We start from the raw sequence: 17,006 nt of genomic DNA on the forward strand, positions 1-17,006 counted from the left end.
CGGCCGTGGCCCCACCTCCGCCCCGCATCGTCGATGGCCAGCCAGCATACACAGTGAGAGCCATCTTGGACGCGAGAAAGAGGGGGAGGGGGGTGCAGTACCTGGTGGACTGGGAGGGTTATGGGCCTGAGGAACGCTCTTGGGTGGCTCGCTCCTGTATCCTCGACCCACAACTCCTTCGTGACTTCCACTCGTCTCACCCCACCAAGCCAGGTACACCGCCAGGGGGCGCTTTATAAGAGGGGGGGATACTGTGGTGTTTCGTGTGCTGCGATACTGCCCTCTTCTGTGTTTCTGTTGCAGTACACGCCCTACACCACCATTATGAGCAGATGAGCAACACCTGGGACTAATGGGCAACGGCAGCACTTAAGAAGCAAGCACACCTTTCGCCGTTGCCAGATCGTTGCCCTTCGCTTCCCGACTCAGGCTCCTATCGCTCAGCAGTAACCCTCTGTCTGCTAGTCATTCTGCCTACCTTGTTACCTGCCCGGCCACTCCGGCAGCGTTAGCGTTTTTCTGTGCCTTCCTGCTTAGATTATTCAGCAGTGTTTTTTGTTTATCGTCCTACCCTTTTGGTAGCTCTTTCTGTTTCTACCCTTTTTCCCGTGTAGTATCCGGGTCTCCTTTTGTTGCTACTTCTTTAGTTGTCCTTTTGCATCTTTGTTGTACTTTTGCTTTTGTTACACTTTTTGCTGATTTGGAAATAAAACACCTGTCCAAATCGCACGTCGCCTCCCGCGTCTTGGGATCCAACCCGCGGCACGCTCCGTTCCTCACACGTACGTTACGAAACAAGTTTAGGATTGCAACGTGCATATTCCAATTTATTGTGAGGAGGGTAATATTTTACCACGCTTATGTATACAATGTGTTTGATGTAGCTCTGTACTGTGCAGGTGTACCTAATGTTGTGGCCAGTCAATGCAGGTTACTGTTACCGCTGTTTGTGTACAGCCATCTGAAAATCAACAAAATTCTTAGACTGTTTTATGATGACTTCATGGAATAAGACAAAAGTACATTTCAAGGAAAAAAGCCTGCACAGCAGCGCTGTCTTGTCAAATGCACCGCGTAATTTACGAAACAAGTTTACCAAGATACAAACCGAAATAAAGTGGAGGCAGCGGGTGTGTCACTGGCTAAGCACAGAGTGTGAAGAGTGAATACACAAAGAGGATTTTCTTTCATCACGATTACGGATAATGACGAAATATACTCGTTTCATGCTCGTATTCGGCAAAAATGCATTATCCGTAACGGACACTTGCTTATAACGAGTATCTGGCTCATGCCGAGTTATAAACAAGTTTTCTATGATCTATCTATGAAAACATTCTGTTTATAAATAAGGAATTCTACTTTGCGGAAATTCACTTATTACAGTAGGATCTGGAACCAATTAACCGTGATAAACGAGGGATTACTTTGTATATAGTTCTTTATAAAAAGTCAAATTGTATATACTAATATTATAGGATAATGTACAATGTAAACACTCACAGTTCACAGTTCAGGTGGCACAGAAGTGGATGAACCATCCCAAAGTAGAACAAACAAAAATGGCAATTTTCATGTATGTAAAATGTGTGTGGGCATTGTTATGCATTGATATAAATACTGTAGTTTGCTCATAAAAAGCATGTCACATGTAGGCCTGTCACGACAACAAATTTTGCTGGACAATAATTGCCCTAGAAATTATTGCCAAAAAACAATACTATTGTCAACATTATTTTGAGACCATTTTTTCATGAAGGTAATGATAATATATGGCTTAATAATGTGAGTACAACGTATCAAAAGCAGTAAACTTTCATTTTTGGATAGTATTTAAAAATGTAATTGGAATGTCAAGAGGTTTTAAATAAAATTAAGTAAACAAACAACATAATAAAATAAACAAAAAAGACACAAACACCCCAGTGAAAATAAGTGTATTTTTGAAAAATATGCACTCAAATAAAAATCATAATCAATTACAATATTTCTGATTTTGAATCAGTGTCACTTTCATTTTTGTCTGAATATTGGGAAAATACTATTCATATACAATGTGGAATACGCTGTTTTTGTTTAATGAGGTGTGGCGTTTTGTTGGAGTTTTGGTGCACAACGAGGTGTTATGATTCGAGAACCACGGCAGCTGAAACGTAGGTTCCACCGTTTTGTATTGTTTCTTTCATTGTCTTTGTCACAAGCGTTTTCATTTCACACAATGACGATGCGCAAACAGGCTGAAATTGACATGTGATGGTGTTTTATACACAACAGGCACCAAGAAAGCATTCCACACTGTTTCCTCTGTTTAATACAATATGTTTGCAGTACATTTTCACATGGCTAGGGCTACAAATTACTGTAGTATCTGCGTCATGACCCTTGAAAGTTACTGCACCGCCGCTAGTACGCCTGTGAATACTCATTCACTCGTAGCGCTTTCATGAGAATCACCAATTTGCATTTGCGTGCTTGTTACTCCTAACAGCACTCACTTGCAGCACTGTGTGTACACTCGCTAGCGCCAACAAACACGGATGTCAATTTATCACTGCCTGCAAAATGATCACGTTTGTTTTTGTTTGTCGTGTGGTTAATCAGTTTATTGATTATCGCGTCACCCTGCTCATCAGGTGGATGTGCTACACTTGCGAGGTGGGACTCAGCTGTTAATTGTTGCTAATCAGCCTGACTAGGAGACTCTAAAAGTAGCTTTGAAGAGCCGTTCAGTTGGTATGATGGATCAGAAAGCTCAGCACCATCAGTAGGCTTATCTTGTGTTTACTTTGTGTGAATATCAAGCTTGGCGTCTATGTGCGAGGTTGTAATTATTCTTTGTTCTTTTCCAATTACTCGTTTAAAATCAAGTGACTCCTACACAAACGTGTTTGTCATTCTTCTGACATGAACTTATTTATGCAGCGCTAATTCTCAACAGAAGTGAGCTCAAGTCATTTTAACATTGAGAAGGTCAAGAACCTTGAAAAACAATTTTTATTTTAAATCTTGGATCCTGTATAGTGCTGAGACATAAAATACTTTGAGCTTTTTTTTTTTTTTTTAGACACCCCAAATGGCATTCCCTCTTAAGTGCCCCCATTTATTTCCTCTTTTTCCAGAGCATGATGGAGCATGGCCAGCAAAGGGATGACTTTTAGACCCGGACAAACGCTTTTCCTCTGATAACTCAAAGTTGCATCATTGAACAGTGCCAGAACCTTGAAATAATCTGAAATTGTGTTGAGATGCTGGGAAGAAAGAGGAGCAATATCAGTAGTCAAGCCGGCCAGGTTCTCTTTCATGGAAAAGTCTCTGGAGCATATTAACTGTATTATTCCAACGTGTCTCCACCTCCTAGAGTAGTTTGAGAACAGGCCGACTCATTTGCAGTTGAACATGCGATAGTCTCTCCTAAAAGTACAGAAAATTATTTTTTATCCATAAATATACACGTGTGTGTGACAGAAACTGATGTGGGTGGGACATTTTACCTTTGCAGTAGTGCTGCTCTTGAAATATCCAATGATCTTCCTGCTTTTGTCCCTTATTTCTGATAATTCCTCATTAGAATTAAGTGTTTTTGTTTTTTTTTAAACAGATTTAATGACTGGTCCACACATATGGCGTGGCAAACTCCCATTTCTTTAGCGCATGCACCCATTGGCAGCTCCATCTGTGACTAGGCAGGTGACTTTGTTACAGACACCCACTATACAAGTGTGTTTTTTTTTTTTTTTTTTACACTGGCCAAATTTAAGGCAGTGTGTGATGGAACGTGCGTAACACCTAACACAACACACAGCGGCTTTAGCCTTCTCCTTCGAATCATCTTTTTCGCTTTCATGGCCTAAATACAAGATGAAAATCAAAGCAATACTGTAAATACAATTCACAAGCAATAGTAGAACCACTTGTACTCGATATACTGTATTTAAATTCACACCTGGCGAGTAGGGGTACCCTATGGGTTCAGTGATTTCCAATTTTTTGACCCCACTCGCATCTACAATAGAGAATGGCAGACAATTCTCCACTACCATGGCAATCAATGCCTCCATTATATATACTTCTTACCTGGAAAAACAAAAGAATTACTTAAAAGCAAACTGCTCAACAAAAGACAATTCAAATAAGTTTATAATCTCAGATGTGAACTACATATACAAATGTTTTAATTTTTATCAGGCAGTGACACAGTACGTATAATGTGTACTTCCATTGCACCCAAAGTAGCTTACCAGAGCTTGAACCAGCTGACACGGTGTCCTGATGTAGGGCCCTGTGGTGCCTCAGCATGGCTGAGGTATTCCCACTGTACCCCCAGCTCTCTTGAGCACAAGATGCACTTCACCTGTGGCAAACGTACGCATGCACAAAATGGTTTATACTTTGTGAGCACTGAGCAGACATTGTGCAATTTTATAATTACTATATAAGACAAACCTTATTGGGAGTGATCAAGTCAAAGTACACTAGGTCCCCAACTTACAAACACCCGACTAGCGAACACTCGCGGATACGAACACAAGCTGACTGGTCTATATTTTATTTTATTTTGCCTTGTAGTCATTCAATCAGTATTTATACTGCTACTGTACATGCTTGACCAGTAGAGGGCACTGTGACGCTGCTAATGGGACCAACAGAGGAAGAGTTAGACGCTGGGGAGATATAGTGTAAAGCTAAATGGAAAGCTAAATTGTACAACCCGGACAGAGCGTGTGATTAAAGTTTATGAAGAGTTAATAGGCCTGCTTAATTCTACACCACCCACAGAACACTACCTCTTTTAGAAGAGTCTAATGACGACGACCATTTGTCCTTTTTTTCAATAACTCCTCCTCCAACTCCACCACAACGACGTATGCTGGACCACTCCTCTTCAAAGGTAAATAACATTTATTGCTACGTATTATTATATCACTTTTATTGTTTTTTTAATTAATTATCCTTTAATATTACTACTGCATCCAAACTCATATTTACATACATACACATATACTGTATATGTATACACGTACATGTAGTACCTATATCATTGGTAATATTACCTTTTCCCCTACTTAAGAGCAATTCGACTGGAACCAATTGTGTTCGTAAGTTGGGGACCTAGTGTACTCCAAACAGGGGAAAACGTTCTTTTTCTCGCTGTTTGCATCTTTTAAACACTCGCTAATAACTAACCAAAGAGCAACCAAACCAAACACAAGATGTGCAGCAAACCACTTCCTGAATAAGTCATGTGGTACAGTGCTTCAGGCAGGCTTGAACATCATTGCTTACGTCACAGGACCACGCTCCGAACCACACTTCGCCTGGATTTTTGCTGGTTTCCTCAAGACACACTTCGAAGCCTCAACTCCGACCGTAACATCACTATGATTTGGATGGAGCTTTATGCATCGATAGTGCAAATAAATCACGCATGCGTGAGCTGCGATGCTATGAGGGGTGGAGCTCTCCCTGTTTTCCACAGCGAGATCTAAAATGCAAATGTTTCTCAATCTTCAGTAAGCCTGGATAAAAGAGGATGTTTAGTTTATATTTTATTGTCAATTGATTGCTGTATTTGTAAATGAATTTTTTTTGTAAAATGAAGTGGATTATTTTACAATTCTGGTAAATATAAGTAATTGATAAGCCTACTGTGTCGTTCATTTATTGTGAAACTCGGTTACTATTACATACTGTTTATTCAAAAGTGTGCTACTCACAAACCTCAATGAGTCATGTTGATGTGAGCCATAAAAAAACACACACAACAAAATCTTATTTGCTGTTCAATTGTCCTAAGGCCGCCTTACCTCTGTGGAAACCATTGCCGACGAGAACTTTGAGCTGCTAACCTCAGCAGAGTCCGACATCGAAACGCTTCAGAAGCAGAATCAACTGCTTTTGGACCGGCTTGATAACTTGGGCAAAGATCCACTTAAGTTCGTGTCGGTGCTGCTGATGAGCGTGATGGGCCCAGATGTCTTTTCCACGACCACCCAAACTGGAGCGGGCTCACCGGACCCCGACCTTCAGATCCGGCCGGAGGGAAACTCCACGCACGTTTCTGATATGCTTCTCCAGGTTTCAGCAGAAAGAGGAGGCACTGCGCTGGGCTCGGGACCACGATGTCAAGTACCGTGATGCCACTCTGTGTATTTAACCAGGATGTCAGCATAGAGAGCAACATTTAACACCATCAAGCGAGCCCTGTACCAGAAGAATGTCAAGTTCTGCATGCTGCGCATCGCACATGGAGACGACGTGCTCATTTGCAACTCGCCTGATGAAGCCCAGAAGTTGTATAACCAGAGGTTTGGCAAAGCGCAAAACTAAGAACATTGTATTTAGCAATTATGTAGTCAGTAATGTTTGTTGCTTGGTTTGAGGGGGCTACACCACCCCCATATGCTGCTAGCAACAAGTATGGTTAATTCAATGTTTTATTGCATATACACCAATAGTTTTTGTAATATATAGATGACTTTTGCTGCAGCCATTCGTTTAGCATAAGCCATATCATATCAGTGTATCTTAACGTTGAAAGTGTTTTAGTATCATTCTTTCATGCTGCTGGGAGCCTTCACGGCCAAGTCGCATACAAGTGTCTGACAAGAAGTCTAGGAGTGTAACGTTTAGCCTGCAGCTTACCCCAGGGAGAGTGTTAAGTATAGGCATAGTTTCACTTCTGTATTCTTTTTTGTGGGGGATTGGGATAGGGTTATGGGAAAGGACACCCCCAGATTTTGGCGAGTTGTGCCTCCTTTTGCTTGTTTCAGGGGGAGACGGGAGTGGAGGGAGGAGGAGAAGAGGAAAAAAGGGACTGGACATTCTGCAATGCTACTCTTCTGTTTTCTGTATTCACGACTTTTGTTGTTTAACTACCTAGATCCTCATGGAAGACGGTGGGAACATTAAGAAGACTGCTATACGATTCATTAGCTGGAATGTCGAGGGGCTGAATGGACCTGTTAAAAGAACCAGGATATTTCATCATCAGAAGCATTTAAAATGTGATATTACATTCCTCCAGGAAACACACCTTTTGGTGAAGGATCAAAACAAGATGGGTAGGTCAGGTGTTTCACTCAGACCTTGATTCCAGATCTCGCGGCATCGCCATATTGATACATAAAAGAATTCAATTTGACCTAACTAATATTACCCGGCATCCACAAGGGAGATTTATAATGGCTACTAGGGTCCTTTGCCATAGGCCTGTTGTGTTGTTTAATGTATTTGCGCCAACTTGGGACGATGATAAATTCATGGGGAAAGTTATTTCATTAATACCGAGCCTAAATTCATAACAACTCATCTTCGGAGGGGGGGGTGTGACCTAAAAGTGGCATTCTTACAGTATTTTCTAATTTGTAAAAGAGCACATATCCCCAAGCGTGCTGTAAGGCACTGGCAAAAATAAAGTCAACAGAATAACATGTCAAATGTAAATAAAACATTTGCTTTTTCTTTGATGGGATTAATACTTTACATCCTAGATTGAATATCTATATTTTTATACCTGTTAAATTCTGAACATTTAAGTTTTAACATGTCTTAATGTTGCTTGAAATGCAAGTGGAGCCACCAAACTAACTTTGGTTGTATACTGTGTGCAATATAAATGTTTGTAAAATATAACAATAAAAAAACCACAAATCTTAATCTTCTGTCCAATTAATATAAAATAAATAGCGCAAACCCCCTTAAATAATGACACATCTCTTACAAGCACAGAGAAGTAAATAGAAGTATTTGTCACGAGTGCGATGAAAATGCTGTTTTAGCTTGGAAAGGTAAACAGTCCCATACTCAAAATGGTAATCGTACAACATTTCGAAGTAATCAAGTTACAAAGCAGAAAAGTTACCATACTCGCCTCTGTCGGTCTGGCTGCTCAAGCAATGATTACTATTGCAACAACAGATCATCAGCTGGGTAAAACTAACCTGCTTCACGAAGGTCTCAACCAATGTTCACTCTAAGCTGTGCACGTGTGTAATAGCGCACTGGTGTTATAATCTCTGCGCACATTTTGCGCTCCGCACAAAAAATAGAAATCCCACTTGAAGTGAAAATTAAAAAAACAACTATTAAGTCTATGCTATTTTGGAATGTGAGTCAATGAGTGAGAGACGACTGGTTGCTCCAGGCGATGATGCGATTCACATATGTGCTGACACACCGAATTGACGTAATTGGAGTGTGTGAGGACCTATCTTTGGCACTTGGGATCTTCATTCCTACCTCCCCTTTATTAGCTTGCCAGGCAATCTCTCTACAGTCAATGTAGAAACAAACCAAGACAACTTCTCATTACTGCATTAAGCATCGCCAAGAAAACCAATTCTCATCAATTGGAAATCAAGAAAGAAATTGAACAAAGCTCCTTTTAAAAATCTCTTGTTAGATCATGTAGCTATTGAGAGAATGTCTGCTGAATCCAAAGAACAACAGTCAGAATTTCAGCCTATACGGGCATCAATAATTAATTCCTTGACCTGACTCTCGAAGGGCTGAGGGTGTCTGTCTCTGCCCCTGGGGGTCTCGCTCCTCAGATGGCCCCGGCGCCTGGGGGGTGGGCTAGCGCAGGCTTGGTGTCCCTGGTCCTGTTTGTTGGGCTGCCTCCCTGGGGGATCTGGTGGGTGGGATGGTCATTCAGTCAATCAGTGCTTCAGTCAACCAAGTTTTGAGATCAGACTCATGGTGTGCCGCCATGGCTGTTTCGGCCCTGAAAATCTCAAGGGCTACACAGTTTGTGTATGACAAGCCAATCATCATAACATCAAGTCCTGAGGTTTCTGACACTGAGGACGAGGACATGGGATCGACTGTCTGCAATGGATTGGCTTCACCGACATCATCACCACTCCTTGCCAGCCTGGTGCGAGACTCAACTGAATCACCACTGCCACCTGCCCTACAAGCTCTGGATCATAGTAACATACTTCCTCCACTTGAGGAAGAAGAGTTGTTTCCCACACAAGAGGTGGAGGAGGATGCTTGGTTTGACATACCTCCACAACTCAGCTTCCCTGCCACAGATCTCATGTATATAATTAAAACGACAACCTGCTAACTCTCCCATGAGATGCTACAGGCATGCGTGAAAGAAATGTGCTACAGCTGTTGACACAACCACCGCGATGAGCTTCAACACGTATCTTTACATCAATGACGATTTTTGGATGAGAGACCACTTGCACCCTTTGATCGACAGGCTCTACACTCTGAGATTTCTTCTAGCGATTCACTACGCTCTTTCATTATTTGGTACAGAAGCCGACACCGAGAAACATAACAGAAGTCTTCTTAGCCGCGCTTCAGCTGGAGAGAGGACTGGAGAGAGGCTTGCAGGGTATTGACCCTGCAAGCCCTGTACAGATTTTATCAAGTCTAAATAGGGGGTCACTTCGCAACTCCAGTTTGAATGTCGTTACATATCACGCAATGGATGGACATTTTGGACAAAACAATCACATCTGCATTGAGTGGAGATGCTGCCGTTGACATCAGAAATATCATGGAAAAAGCCCGTTCTCTCGCTGTATCAGAGTTGCCATGGGAGTTGTTGGTCTTAAAACTGGTTCACATGTCTGAAGTCTGTCTGACACAATCAAAAATATTCGAATCATTGGCCGAATGAATTTAATGGCAGTCATTTAATTTAAATTTCTGCCTTGTTTGTGGATGCTGTAAGATATTGTATACAAAACAACATCCTGTAAACATTTAGAGTTATCACTGCATGCCTTTCTTGATGTAAAGGTTGGTCATTCAATTTTAAATCAAGGTTTAATGCTTAGGAGGTAAATAAAATATACATTTGAATGTTGTGCTGTGTGGGTTTTTTTTTTTTTTGGCCTCCTCCTTCCCCCTGCTGTGTGTTTGTGTGCATGCGAGCACATGAGGTTTTTTTTTCCCTCACATTCACCATGAACTTTCATTTAGCCTCTCAGACTTTGCCTTTCTTCTGCGCCGGGAGAACGCAGCAGCCTGCGGGCCTGGTGAGCTGAATACCCGGCGAGCAAAGCATCCAAGGCGTAAACGAGGCAAGCGGGCCGGCCTGCATGCTAGGCTAAAAGCTAGAGCGACTAGGCCACCGCTACCAAGCCTGCTGCTCGCCAACGTCCGCTCCCTCGAAAACAAGATGGATGAACTAAGAGCAAGGATTACAGCTCATCGTGAGATCAGGGAATGCTGTGTCCTCACCTTCACAGAAACCTGGCTGACGGAGGATATACCGGACTCGGCGATCCAGTTGGAAACATTTGCTGCTTACCGGGGAGATCAGACTTTAGCGTCTGATAAACACAGAGGTGGCGCCGTCTGTGTTTACGTAAACAAACGGTGGTGCACAGACGTACACACAATGGAAAAGCACTGCTCGCAGGACATTGAGCTGCTGATGGTGAAATGCAGACCTTTTCATTTGCCTCGTGAGTTTAGCGCTGTGTATTTAACTGCTGTTTACATTCCACCACGAGCTAACACCACTAACGCACTAGGCCTCCTGCATGACATCATTGATAAACACGAGACCAAACACCCAGATGCTGTATTCATTATATCTGGCGATTTCAACCACTGTAACCTCAGGACTGTCCTCCCCAAATATTACCAGCATGTGAGCTTTCCCACAAGGGAAAATAGCATCCTGGACCAAGTCTACAGCAATATGAAAGGTGCTTTGAAGGCTGTTCCAAGACCCCACTTTGGAAAGGCCGATCACATCTCCATATTCCTTTATCCAACATACAGACAACTTCTTAAACAAGCTCCCCCAGTAAGTGTAGCAGTTAAAGTGTGGAATGAAGAAACTGATCAAGTACTTCAGGACTGCTTTGGCTGCACAAACTGGGATGTGTTTAAAACTGCAGCGGGGAGGGAAGATTGTACTGTTGATTTGGATGAATATGCTTCTGCTGTTACTGGCTACATTAGCACATGCATAGAGACTGTTAGCACCACCAAGTATTACAGAAAATACCCTAACCAAAAACAGTGGATGAACTGTGATGTAAGGGCTAAGCTGCGTGCTCGTTCGACTGCATTTGTCATGGACACCGCTGAGGACTACAAAAAGGCCAGATATGACCTGAGAAGGTCCATACGAGAGGCCAAAAGACAGTACAGACAGAATCTGGAGGGCTACTATTCCACCTCAGACCCTCGGCGCATGTGGGCGGGGTTCCAGCACATCACAGACTATCGACAGTGGAGTAGCGTAGCCACGTCCAGCCAAACCACACTTCCTGATGAGCTGAATGAGTTCTATGCCCGCTTTGACACCCAAACTCCTGATGAGCAGAGAGGGTGGCTGACCTTGGGGAGCACACAGGACTCACCTCTCATAGTGACATCAGCTGATGTGCGCAGGGTTCTGAACAAAACAAACCCACGAAAAGCAGCAGGCCCAGATAACATCTCAGGACGTGCACTTCGGGTTTGCTCATCAGCGCTAGCTGATGTGCTTGCTGACATATTTAACCTGTCGCTTGCACAAGCATCTGTACCGACCTGCTTTAAGTCCACCACCATAGTGCCCGTACCCAAGAAGAGCAAGGTGACCTGCTTGAATGACTATCGCCCTATAGCACTCACTACTATTGTTATGAAGTGCTTTGAAAGAATAGTCTTGACCCACATCAAAAAGAGCATCCCGGCGGCAACTGTGGACCCTCTACAGTTTGCATATCGCCAGAACCGGTCCACGGATGATGCAGTCAACACTGCCATCCACACAGCCCTTTCTCACCTACAGGGCCAGGACACATACTGTATGTCAGAATGCTATTTATAGACTATAGCTCTGCTTTTATTACAGTCAGCCCCCACAAACTCACAGATAAGCTCCTCACACTTGGCCTGTCTCCCTCCCTCTGTAACTGGGTGTTTAACTTTCTCACAGGCAGGCCCCAGTCAGTCAGAGTCCACAATCGCACATCCAGCTCAAGAATTGTGAGGACTGGGACCCCACAGGGGTGTGTGCTGAGTCCGCTCCTCTACACGCTCTTCACCTACGATTGCGTGGCCTCCCAGAACAACACCAGCATCATTAAATTTGCGGATGACACTACAGTCATCGGACTGATCACTGGTGGTGTTGAAACATCATACAGAAGAGAGGCGGCGGACCCCATAGCTTGGTGTCGTGATAACAATCTCCTTCTCAATACAGATAAGACTAAAGAGATGATCATCGACCCAAGAACAAGGGAAAAGGAGCCGCATAGACCCCTGTTTATTGATGAGACTGAGGTGGAGAGGGTGAAAACCTTCAAGTTCCTTGGCACACACATCAGTGAGGACCTCACCTGGTCTCACAACACCCAACAAATTCTGAAGAAATCCCAAAGGAGACTGTACTTCCTGAGAAGACTGAGGAAATTTGGCATGTCCACCACAATCCTGAGTTGCTTCTACAGATGCACTATGGAAAGTATCCTTACAGCCTCCATCACTGTTTGGTACGGTAACTGTACAACACGTGATAGGAAGGCACTCCAGCGGGTGATCAAGACCTCACAGAACATTGTTGGGGCAGCCCTCCCCTCACTGCAAGACATTTATAAAACTAGAGTCCTACGAAGAACACACAACCTCATCAAGGACAGCACACATCCACAACACTCATTATTCACACTCCTACCGTCAGGCAGACGCTACAGGAGTTTAAAGTCCAGGACCACAAGGCTGGCAAACAGCTTTTACCCACAGGCCATCAGGCTTCTCAACGAAGCACTCACACACCGCACGCAACACACGCACACACTCATAGCTCTTTATTTATTTATTTATGTACTTATTTGTATATTTATTTGTATTAATGTCTCTTCTTTTTGTTGTTGCTTAATTTATTGGTATATATGTTTATGTTTCTTATGTTCTTATTCTTATTCTTTCTTGTGTTTTCTTTCTTTTCTTGGAAGAATGAACAGAATAAGATTTTCATTGCATAGTATAACTGCTGTTTTACCATGCACATGACAATAAAACTCTCTTGAATCTCTTGAATTATCAATAGATAAAATAAGGCGGCAGATCAAAATCACATCATTCCACTATGAGTGACCGCCGTATGCGCACGATTTTTATGATCCAGCACACGCTGGGAGATTTAGCGGTGTGGATTGATTAAATCAAGCCCTGCAGAATGAAGCAGGCCGTAAAGTTAAACGTGATAAGGTTAAAGTTTCTTTTATCCACGCAAGACGCCTGTACTTTGCATAAACCAGCCAGAGTCAATTTTCTCAGGAATAAAGTTTTTGTACCAAGGCCTTTAAATCAATTTCAGGCTGATCTTTGTGATATTCGAGCACTCTCTGATCATAATGACTGCTATAAATCAGTCATCAATCAAATTGAATCTCATGGAAGGTTTTTATGTGACTTTACCGTGAAACGCTAGCTACGATGTGTTTCCAGGAAATACAACAGCAGCCTTCAGAGTAAATGTGGCGCGACATATTCAACTCAACGGGGTCTGGCATGTAGCTCTTAGTGAGATATCGCACCCGATGGTCACGTCTGAAGCAGTTGTTGAGAGCAAATTTTAAATCCAAACATTAAGCTTGAATGGCGGATGTTATAAAGGAGAAATGCCGTAATTAAAAAAGTAGCAAATAGAATTTCAATCCGTCTAAATAAAAAATGGTGATGGTAGAACATATGTATATATGTGTGTGTGTGTGTGTGTGTGTGTGTGTGTGTATATATATATATATATATATATATATATATATATATATATATATATATACACACACACACACACACTCATATATATATATATATGTACAGTGTATATATATAATTTGATAGCAATGAAAATGATCACTCTATAGAGGGGGGAAATCAAAGACACCCCAAAAATGAAAGTGAAAAAATAATGCAGCACACTGGTCCATTTTGCCAAAATGTCATTGTAGCAACTGAAAATGATTCTCAGTAGTTTGTGTGGCCCCCACATGCTTGTACGCATGCCTGACAACGTCGGGGCATGCTCCTAATGAGAGCATGGTGTCCTGGGGGATCTCGTCTCAGATCTGGACCAGGGCATCAACGAGCTCCTGGACAGTCTGAGGAGCAACCTGGCGGCACCGGATGGACCTAAACATAATGTCCCAGAGGTGTTCTATTGGGTTTAGGTCAGGTGAACGTGGGGGCCAGTCAATGGTATCAATTCCTTCATCCTCCAGGAACTACCTGCATACACTAGCCACATGAGGTCGGGCATTGTCGTGGACCAGGAGGAACCCAGGTCCCACTGCACCAGCGTAGGTTCTGACAATGGGTCCAAGGATTTCATCCCGATACCTAATAGCAGTCAGGGTGCCGTTATCTAACCTGTAGAGGTCTGTGTGTCCTTCCATGGATATGCCTCCCCAGACCATCACTGACCCACCACCAAACCGGTCATGCTGAATGATGTTGCTGGCAGCATAAGGTTCTCCACGGCATCTCCAGACCCTTTCACGTCTGTCGCATGTGTTCAGTTTGAACTTGCTCTCATCAGGGAAGAGCACAGGGCACCAGTGGTGTAGTTGCCAATTCTGGTGGTCTATGGCAAATAACAATTGAGCTCTACGGTGCTGGGCAGTGAGCACAGGGCCCACTACAGGACGTCGGGCCCTCAGGCCACCCTCATGGAGCCTGTTTCTGATTGTTTGGTCAGAAACATTCACACCAGTGGCCTGCTGGAGGTCATTTTGTAGGGCTCTGGCAGTACTCATCCTGTTCCTCCTTGCACAAAGGAGCAGATACCGATCCTGCTGAGGGTTGAAGGACCTTCTACGGCCCTGTCCAGCTCTCCTGGAGTAACTACCTGTCTCCTGGAATCTCCTCCATGCGTCCAGGTACCGCAGTGATGCCCTGGTCCAGATCTGGGAGGAGATCCCCCAGGACACCATTCGTAGTCTCATTAGGAGCATGCCCCCACGTTGTCAGGCATGCGTACAAGCACGTGGGGGCCACACAAACTACTGAGAATCATTTTCAGTTGCGACAATGACATTTTAGCAAAATGGACCAGTCTGCTGCATCATTTTTTCACTTTCATTTTTTGGGTGTCTTTGATTTCCCCCTCTATAGGGTGATCATTTTCATTTCTATCAAATGATGTGGCATCATTTTGTTACTAATACATCACCCACTTATTATCAGGAAACATATTCAAGATCATTTTTCCCCCAGTTTACATCTGATGTGTTTTCGAAGTGTTTTCGAAGTGTATGTGTGTATATATATATATACAGTAGTACCTCGCATAACATAAACCTCCTTTTACATAAATTCCACTGAACATAAAGAATTTATGTAAAGTTTTTGCTTCGTATTACAGAAGAAATTCCATATAACGTAAAGCGTCAAGGCGGTGCAAGTTCAGACTAACACTTGGTGACGCCTTCTGACGCATCACGCTCTCATTGGCTGATGTTCGAGGCACCGCCTCCGCTCTAATCTCATTGGCTGATTATCGGGGCACCGCCTACGCTCTCTTCTCATTGGCTGAGTTATACAGCACGTACGTGAGTTTGTGTGAGAGACAGGCTTGTCCCTTCAAACTCCTTCCTCATCGTAGTTGCCCTTAAACTAACTTAAACAATTAAATTAAGTTACAAATTAAAATTTTGCACACAGCATTATCGTGTAGTGCGTGTGCGTTTGTGAGACCAGCTGACTCTTAGACTCTTTGAGTCGTGTTTAGACTCAGGCTAGTCCTCCTCCTCCTTCCTGCCTCCACTTGCGCTCTTGATCAAGACATCTCGTGAACGGTTGGATTGTTTTTGTTTTTCAGTTTTATTCATTTACAGTAATCTTACTTTACTTTACTTTACTTTCCAGATAGGCCTCACAGTGCATGTAATCAGAAGGCTTTGCATGATCGTTTGGTTGCTGACGAGATATCACGATCCCTTTTACCTTGAGGACGTCATCATTGTGGATACGGTTCCCCTTATTGCTTCAGAGAGATAACTGAATCCTTCGCTCTTTAGAGCCTTAAGGAAAGGCAGTTGCTCTATCCACATCTGGCTTACTCTATCTTTATGATTAGACTCGAAATGACAAGCCATTTTACGGTACGTTTTTGAACAAAATGTACAATAAAATGTTTTACTGTACAATCTGCTACCATCATGTTTTTTAAAATGTCATAACCATAACAGAATTGCCAGAAGATGGTCCACTCTCTTTTGATGTCTGAGGATGGCTTTTCTGGAATGGTACAGTGACTTCCTTAGCATGATCTGAAGATCTTTTCTGGCCTTTTCGCTGACTCGTCTTATTTGTCTTTTGACATCAGCTGCATCATCGCCGTCCTTTTCTCCTATTAGATTAAAATTTTTGCTACTATTGCCAGAATTGAAAATGTCCTTTTTTTTTTTAAAAGTCATGACAGTGCAATTTCTTGTTTAGGACAGATACTTTCTGCTCTGAATGTCTTTTTTGCACTTTTCCTTTCTAGTTTGATATCAAGTGAACTGTCCCTGTTGGTCGCTCCAGATTCAGGGACATAGTTATCCTCACAAAATTCCAAACTTGATTTCTCTGTCACCAACCCGAGAGCTTCTCTGCCCAGCTAAAAAAAAGGGTGGGTTTAATAGTCTTATTTTAAAGTCCTGCTTGGTAAGTATCGGACATCTTTTTTTTTCACAGCAGATCTCATTGTTCGAGAAAACACTGACACGCTCACTATTAACCAGAACAGGTTAGTACTCTAAATATTGCCAGTTACAAATAATAGTAACTCTAATTGCCACACGAAAGTTATTAGTTTCACACTATATCACTAAAATGAAGTAAACAGATGGGTGTCATGGATCGGCCTCATTTACCCGATCCAGCTATTTAGTCAACATCGGAGCCGATATCCGATCTACACATCCCTGCTCACTGCTGCATCCTGCTGATGATGTAGAACCGAGGTCCTCTCCCTCTCCTCCTCTTGCTCCTCTGCCTGCGCTGCCTCACAGCGCTCTTCACACGTCATGGTGTGATTTCAGCTTCTGTAC

At 42.9% G+C, this 17,006-nt stretch overlaps 1 long non-coding RNA gene across 1 annotated transcript; it reads right to left on the reverse strand.

The window, feature by feature from the left end:
• Window positions 1-1,920: 1,920 nt before the first annotated feature.
• LOC129181501 (uncharacterized) lies at window positions 1,921-17,000 on the reverse strand. Its single transcript, XR_008570444.1, has 2 exons — window positions 16,830-17,000; window positions 1,921-8,629 (listed from the first exon to the last, which is right to left on the reverse strand). It is a non-coding gene; the product is annotated as an uncharacterized LOC129181501 (long non-coding RNA).
• Window positions 17,001-17,006: the final 6 nt, after the last annotated feature.

This window comes from Dunckerocampus dactyliophorus, chromosome 5 (assembly GCF_027744805.1).
Source record: "Dunckerocampus dactyliophorus isolate RoL2022-P2 chromosome 5, RoL_Ddac_1.1, whole genome shotgun sequence".
Lineage (NCBI taxonomy): Eukaryota > Metazoa > Chordata > Actinopteri > Syngnathiformes > Syngnathidae > Dunckerocampus > Dunckerocampus dactyliophorus.